A 6,686-nucleotide genomic window follows, 5' to 3' on the forward strand; every position below is an offset into this window, starting at 1 on the left:
AGAAGAAGACGATTAAGACGAAAAGTAGACGACGAAGAATAGAAGAAGAAGAAGAAGAAGAAGAAGAAGGATAATAATAATAATAATAATAATAATAATAATAATAATAATAACAAAACTAATAATCATGATAGTTACGATAATAATGATAACAATGATTATAATGATAAGGAGAAGGAGAAGAAGAAGAAGAGGATGAATACTTTTTAAAAAAATATATATATCTGCGTGTACACGCATCGACGTGTAAAAAATATGTATATATATTCGTAACGTGTATCCGCTATCGAAACGAAAATCGTGTAGAGAGAAGTGAAAAAAATTATGCGCGCCGACCATCTGGACTCGATCACTCGCCGTACCCCGCGCGGGAGTTACGCTAAGCCCGAATCCGCGCACCCGCCTCGGTCTAGTCGCTCTCGGGGCCGGGGCCGGCGAGACCGGGCCGCCGCGGTACTGTATGCGCGTCCGTAGTGGCGCGCTGATTTGCACAGCGTTCGCAAACCGCGGCGGCCCATCTGTCGGTCGCGTCGGCGGTACATTTGCGAAACTCGACGCGGCGTTCGCCTTCTGGCTTCGCCGGCGCCCGTGTCTCATCTCTGGAGTTCCGCGCGAGTAGAACTTGACCAAGAAATGAAAAAGAGTACGGTCGGAGGAGGTAACTCCCCGGCCACACCGTTGCCTCACGGCTCACGGCGTACGCGTTTTACGAATGGGAATTCATAATTTAGGCGACGACGACGCACTCCGTGTGATCGATCCCCGCCTGCTCTCCCCGCTCGGCTCTTCGAGCAAGAGAACCACCGCAGCGGCAAGGCAGAGTAACAACAATACACATGCCCGATAATGAGCAAATTGTTCTTTTATCGACGGAGTGTGAGTGTCACAGAGCGTGGCGCGGCGGGTGACTCCGCCGCGCGCGAACACGCCGTGTCCGAGCAGTGTCTCTCGGTTACGCAGCTAACCCGAAGAACAGCTCCCTGGTTGATCCTGCCAGTAATCATATGCTTGTCTCAAAGACTAAGCCATGCAAGTCTCAGTAAAAGCCGAATTAAGGTGAAACCGCGAATGGCTCAATATATCAGTTTTGGTTCCTTAGATCGTACACGGTTACTTGGATAACTGTGGCAATTCTAGAGCTAATACATGCAAACGAGGTCCTGACCGGCAACGGGAGGGATGCTTTTATTAGATCAAAAACCAATCGGCGGCGGGGTTCGCGCCCCGTCCGTCGCCATTCGAGATGACTCTAGATAACTTTGAGCTGATCGCACGGTCTAGCACCGGCGACGCATCTTTCAAATGTCTGCCTTATCAACTGTCGATGGTAGTTTATGCGACTACCATGGTTGTCACGGGTAACGGGGAATCAGGGTTCGATTCCGGAGAGGGAGCCTGAGAAACGGCTACCACATCCACGGAAGGCAGCAGGCGCGCAAATTACCCACTCCCGGCACGGGGAGGTAGTGACGAAAAATAACGATACGGGACTCGTCCGAGGCCTCGTGATCGGAATGATTACACTTTAAATCCTTTAACGAGGATCCATTGGAGGGCAAGTCTGGTGCCAGCAGCCGCGGTAATTCCAGCTCCAATAGCATATACTAAAGTTGTTGCGGTTAAAAAGCTCGTAGTTGAAATTGTGTCCTGCGGTGTCGGTCTACCGAATGCGGTACGACAGGCACGTCTGCGGGGCTTCTCGCCGGTGCGTCCACCGCCGGTGTGTCGCGGTCGTCCTCACGGTCGGCCGCGCGCCGAGGCGGGCCGTCGCGGCTGTTTACTTTGAACAAATTAGAGTGCTCAAAGCGGGCTAACACTTGCCTGAATATTGTACGCATGGAATAATAGAATAGGACCTCGGTTCTGTTTTGTTGGCTTTCTGATACCAGAGGTAATGATTAATAGGGACAACTGGGGGCATTCGTATTGCGACGTTAGAGGTGAAATTCTTGGATCGTCGCAAGACGGACTAAAGCGAAAGCATTTGCCAAAGGTGTTTTCATTAATCAAGAACGAAAGTTAGAGGTTCGAAGGCGATTAGATACCGCTGTAGTTCTAACCATAAATGATGCCAGCCAGCGATCCGCCGAAGTTTCATAATTTTAACCCGGTGGGCAGCTCCCGGGAAACCAAAGCTTTCGGGCTCCGGGGGGAGTATGGTTGCAAAGCTGAAACTTAAAGGAATTGACGGAAGGGCACCACCAGGAGTGGAGCCTGCGGCTTAATTCGACTCAACACGGGAAAACTCACCAGGCCCGGACACTGGAAGGATTGACGGATTAACAGCTCTTTCTCGATTCGGTGGGTGGTGGTGCATGGCCGCTCTTAGTTGGTGGAGCGATTTGTCAGGTTAATTCCGGTAACGAACGTAACTCTAGCCTATTAAATAGACGTGCAACCGGTATCACGAGGGTCCGCGTGCGCGCGTTCCGCGGCGCTCGCGTCGCGTGCGTGCGTCTCGCGGTCTTCACTACCGGCGTACAATGAAAATCTTCTTAGAGGGACCGGCGGTATATATAGCCGCACGAGATTGAGCAATAGCAGGTCTGTGATGCCCTTAGATGTCCTGGGCCGCACGCGCGCTACACTGAAGGGATCAGCGTGTCCTCCTTGGCCTAACGGCCCGGGTAACCCGATGAAACCCCTTCGTGATAGGGATTGGGGTTTGCAATTCTCCCCCATGAACGAGGAATTCCTAGTAAAAGCGAGTCACCAGCTCGCGTTGATTGCGTCCCTGCCCTTTGTACACACCGCCCGTCGCTACTACCGATGGATGATTTGGTGAGGTCTTCGGACTGGTGCGCGGAAGCTCGTCTCGGGCGTCCGACGCGTCGGAAAGTTTGACCGAATTTGATCATTTAGAGGAAGTAAAAGTCGTAACAAGGTTTCCGTAGGTGAACCTGCGGAAGGATCATTTCCTGTGTAATAATATATTTTGTAATATATATATACATACTTGTATGTAAAATACACGAATCACGATGCGCGGCCGAGAGCCCGACATCGCTGCGGCGGAGATCGCCCTAGGGCGCCGCCGCGAACCGCGGACCCGCCGGCGTCGCGGGACGGCTCTCTCGATCCTGACGGGTCGGGGGACCGCGCCCGCGTCCGGTCGCGATTTAGTGATGCGCGTGTGCGTGTGCGCGCGCGCATCACCATTAAGGTTGCTATTTTTTGTTGTTTTGATCTTCTAAGGTCAGTTTGCGCTCGCGCGAACACCCAAAACGCGACGGATAAACAAGTGAACGAATGACAATTTTAAAATTGTACAATTATTACCCTGAACGGCGGATCACTCGGCTCGTGGGTCGATGAAGAACGCAGCTAAATGCGCGTCAGAGTGTGAACTGCAGGACACATGAGCATCGACATTTCGAACGCACATTGCGGTCCGAGCAAGACGTAGTTTGTCCACGGACCACTCCTGTTTGAGGGTCGCGCACGCAATGCGACCAGACTTCGCCGCGGAGTCTCTCACCCTCGTCCGCGAGGGGGGGGGGGCCCCGGCGAGCGCGCTGCCGGCGTCGCCCGCGCCGCCCGACCCGCTCCGGCGGTCGGCGCGCGCGCGGGCGTCCGGTCAAATGTGTGACGAATTTCGAGCGCGCGGCCGGGACGCTAACGCGTGTCCGGGGGCTAGCGACGACGCTGTGAAACCGCGATCGATCCTTTTGCGATCTTCGCGGGGCGATCCTCGCGCCCTCGACGCGGTCCCGCCGCCGCGCGCCTCTGTCTGTCTGTATTATTTATATATAATATAAAAATTATCTTTCTGTCGTCGACCTCAAATCAGGAGAGATCACCCGCCGAACTTAAGCATATCAGTAAGCGGAGGAAAAGAAACTAACGAGGATTCCCCGAGTAGCGGCGAGCGAAACGGGAAGAGCCCAGCGCTGAATCCTGCGGCCCAGGCGGGCCGCCGGGAAATGTAGCGTTAGGGAGGAGAGTAATATATACACGCGCGGTCATTAGTCACGGCTGCCTGTCCAAGTTCATCTTGAACGGGGCCCGCTTACCCGCAGAGGGTGCCAGGCCCGTAGCGACGGTAGCCGGCCGCGACGGTCTCTCTCCCCAGAGTCGGGTTGCTTGAGAGTGCAGCCCTAAGTGGGTGGTAAACTCCATCTAAGGCTAAATACTACCACGAGACCGATAGCGAACAAGTACCGTGAGGGAAAGTTGAAAAGAACTTTGAAGAGAGAGTTAAAGAGTACGTGAAACCGTTCAGGGGTAAACCTGTGGAACTCAAACGAGCGAACGGGGAGATTCATCGCGTCTTCCGTCGGGGCCCGCGTCTCGGTGCACACCTTCGCCCTCGGCACTCGTGTCGGGGCGGCGGGTGTCCGGGTGCGCAGCCGGGCCCCCGGAGCGCGTGCACTTCTCCCTCAGTATAACACCGCGACCCGTCGCGCCCCGGTCGAATGCGCCGTGCGGTTGTCCCGTCTCGCTATGCGGGGCGGAGCCGCGGCGTCCACGGCCGGGGCCGGTCGAACATTTGACGAGCGACGGTAGAGAACGAGGATCGCGTCCGCCCCACCTGTGAGGGCGTCCGTCGCGTCACAGCCGCTTCCTTATCGCGGCCCCCGGCGTCTAGTGCGTCGCGGGCGTCGCTTTTCGGTTGCCGGCGGTTAGTGGCGCGCTCTCGGACGGGACGCGTCCCGGTCGGCGGTGGTTTTGTTTTGGGCACTCACAGGACCCGTCTTGAAACACGGACCAAGGAGTCTAGCATGTGCGCGAGTCATTGGGAACGCTGATAAACCCAGAGGCGAAATGAAAGTGAAAGGTCGGCCTCGAGCCGGCCGCAGGGAAGATGCGCGGGCGTCGCCAGACGCCCCGCCGCATTCCCGAGGCGTTTCGAGAAAGCCCCCGTGCGATTATCGAGACGCACTGAGAGCGTACACGCTGGGACCCGAAAGATGGTGAACTATGCCTGGTCAGGTCGAAGTCAGGGGAAACCCTGATGGAGGACCGAAGCGATTCTGACGTGCAAATCGATCGTCCGAACTGGGTATAGGGGCGAAAGACTAATCGAACTATCTAATAGCTGGTTCCATCCGAAGTTTCCCTCAGGATAGCTGGCGCTCGAGAAACATGACGTTCGCGTCATTCTGACAGTCTCATCCGGTAAAGCGAATGATTAGAGGCATTGGGGTCGAAATGACCTCAACCTATTCTCAAACTTTAAATGGGTGAGATCTCCTTCTTGCTCGAAGATGAAGTAGGAGCTCGGATGGGAGTGCCAAGTGGGCCAATTTTGGTAAGCAGAACTGGCGCTGTGGGATGAACCAAACGTCGAGTTAAGGCGCCCAATGAACGCTCATCGGAGACCATAAAAGGCGTTGGTCGCTCAGGACAGCAGGACGGTGGCCATGGAAGTCGGAATCCGCTAAGGAGTGTGTAACAACTCACCTGCCGAAGCAACCAGCCCTGAAAATGGATGGCGCTGTAGCGTTCAGCCTATACTCGACCGTCGCAGGCAGGTGGGACGTTCGCGCGGCGCCCGCGTCGCGCGATCGTTTTGAGGCCGCGACGAGTAGGATGGCCGCGGCGGTGTGCGCAGAAGGGTCTGGGCGTGAGCCCGCCTGGAGCCTCCGTCGGCGCAGATCTTGGTGGTAGTAGCAAATACTCAAGCGAGGTCCTTGAGGGCTGATGTGGAGAAGGGTTTCGCGTTAACAGCCGTTGCACGCGAGTTAGTCGATCCTAAGCCCTAGGAGAAATCCGATGTCGATGATGGTGTAAAGTTATGTTATATATATATTATATTATTTATAAATAGAATATCACACCCGTCGGGCGAAAGGGAATCCGGTTGCAGTTCCGGAACCCGGCTGCGGAACCGTCTTAAAAATCGTTCCCTCGCAAGAGAGTTCGTCGGGGTAACCCAAAGTGGCCTGAAGACGCCGACGGGAGATCCGGAGAGAGTTATCTTTTCTGCCTGAGCGTTCGAGCGCCCTGGAATCCCATAGCGGGGAGATAGGGCTCGGGACGCGAAGAGCATCGCCGATGCGGCGGTGTCCGGATCGGCCCCTCGGACCTTGAAAATTCAGGTGAGGGATACGCGGAGATGTCGCGCCGGCTCGTACCCATATCCGCAGCAGGTCTCCAAGGTGAAGAGCCTCTAGCCGATAGAATAATGTAGGTAAGGGAAGTCGGCAAGTTGGATCCGTAACTTCGGGATAAGGATTGGCTCTGAGGGCCGTGGCGTGTCGGGCCTGGTCGGGAAGAGGTCATCGGCCGAGACGTGGAAGCCGGGCGGGGTCCCCCCGCGTGGCGCCCCAACGGGTGTCGCGCGGGTGTGGATCTCCGTCACCCGGCGCCTCGCCTTGGCCTCCCCTCGGATCTTCCTCGCTGTGTGGCGCCGGCGTGTTCGCGCACGCTCGGCGACCTGTACGGCCGCCGGACGACGGTCAACTCAGAACTGGCACGGACAAGGGGAATCCGACTGTCTAATTAAAACAAAGCATTGCGATGGCCCTCGCGGGTGTTGACGCAATGTGATTTCTGCCCAGTGCTCTGAATGTCAATGTGAAGAAATTCAATTAAGCGCGGGTAAACGGCGGGAGTAACTATGACTCTCTTAAGGTAGCCAAATGCCTCGTCATCTAATTAGTGACGCGCATGAATGGATTAACGAGATTCCCATCTGTCCCTATCTACTATCTAGCGAAACCACTGCCAAGGGAACGGGCTTG

General features: G+C 55.5%; 1 non-coding gene and 2 pseudogenes across 1 annotated transcript; all 3 read left to right on the top strand.

Moving 5' to 3' along the window:
• Window positions 1-977: 977 nt before the first annotated feature.
• LOC148300125 (small subunit ribosomal RNA) lies at window positions 978-2,917 on the top strand. Its single transcript, XR_015838973.1, has one exon. It is a non-coding gene; the product is annotated as a small subunit ribosomal RNA (ribosomal RNA).
• Window positions 2,918-3,276: 359 nt separating this feature from the next.
• On the top strand, window positions 3,277-3,438 carry LOC148300126 (5.8S ribosomal RNA; annotated as a pseudogene).
• A 338-nt stretch (window positions 3,439-3,776) lies between these two features.
• LOC148300127 (large subunit ribosomal RNA) lies at window positions 3,777-6,686 on the top strand (annotated as a pseudogene; the record flags this gene model as incomplete).

This window comes from Brachycentrus maculatus, unplaced genomic scaffold (genome assembly GCF_059751285.1).
Source record: "Brachycentrus maculatus isolate JH-2025_06_01 unplaced genomic scaffold, ASM5975128v1 h1tg000821l, whole genome shotgun sequence".
Classification (NCBI taxonomy): Eukaryota; Metazoa; Arthropoda; class Insecta; order Trichoptera; family Brachycentridae; genus Brachycentrus; species Brachycentrus maculatus.